Genomic DNA, 1300 nt, shown 5'->3' on the forward strand with positions numbered 1-1300 from the left:
GAGCTACATATGTCCCATCAAACATTGTATTCTTGGTTTCAATTTTAACTCTCCTTTTTTTTTTTTATATATATGTGCCTGCCTACAGCGACCCTTCTAATATATCTAGTGAATTGACACATTTGACCACTGTTATGTAGTGTGACAAAGTATTTGTCTCCTGGTTTGGAAATGACATTTTGTTTTACCTCATGACTGGACAAGATGTCGGGATGCACACAAGGTTTTTAGATTAGGTAACTCTCCATCCAATCTAGATACCGATAACTGTAGGAAACACAGAAGTATCAGTGTAAGATTGAAAGAGGTGCTTCATACAGGTGATAGTATTAAAATACCAACGGTAAACTGCCAAAGCATTCACATTAAAGTACCAAAGTTCGAAGTGCTCATGGAAAGCAGTGAAGCTCACATAATACAAGGTACAGAAAGCTAGTTGGAACCTGAAGTTGATACCAGTGAAACTTTTAGGGAAAATTCAGGTATATATTGAAAGGATAGGCAAAAGGGAAAGTGGTGTATTTGTCTCAGTACACAAGAAACTCAAATACACTTAGAAAGAAATTGAGACTGCATGTGAGATTGTTTGGGCAAGACTCAGTATTGGGTGGCATATAATAATTGGGTCCTTCTGTCACCCACTAGACTTGTCTCCTAATGGAACCGAAACCTTTACAGGAAACCTCATTTAACTTGCATACAAGTTCCTCAATCAGTAGTGGGCGGCGTAATAAGACAGCCTGTGAAAAGTTAGTAAATGCCTTCTCTGAAAACTGCCTAGAACAGATAGTTAGGAACCCCACTCATGACTGAAATGTATTGGATCTAGTGGCAACAAATAGTGACCCTTTGAGGTTGTGCACATCAAAGCTGGTATCAGTCACCATGACATGGTTGTGGTTGACAATGAGTACCAATGCACAAAGGAATGCTGAAAAAAGCAGAATTATATATTTGTTCCGTAAACTAGCTAAAAAATCAGTAGTGTCATACCTCTGTGGGACTTGAAACTTTCAGCGCAGGGCAGGAGCAATGTTGTAACTATGACTCAAGCTTAAAAGCATAGTTGACCATGTACTGGATAGATATGTACCCAGTAGAACAGTGTTCATAAGGGGAGAAATTTCCATGGTATATAGTCACTGTAAAGAAACAGATTACTGCATAATAGGTGTAAAACAAAGCATGGTGTTACAGATACAGATTCTGAATGAACTGTGTGTGGCTGTCAAGAGAGCAACATGTGATGTCTTCAGTGGCTACTGTAGCAGAATATTGTCAAATGATCTTTCACAGAGCC

This window comes from Schistocerca nitens, chromosome 4 (assembly GCF_023898315.1).
Source record: "Schistocerca nitens isolate TAMUIC-IGC-003100 chromosome 4, iqSchNite1.1, whole genome shotgun sequence".
NCBI classification, from domain to species: domain Eukaryota; kingdom Metazoa; phylum Arthropoda; class Insecta; order Orthoptera; family Acrididae; genus Schistocerca; species Schistocerca nitens.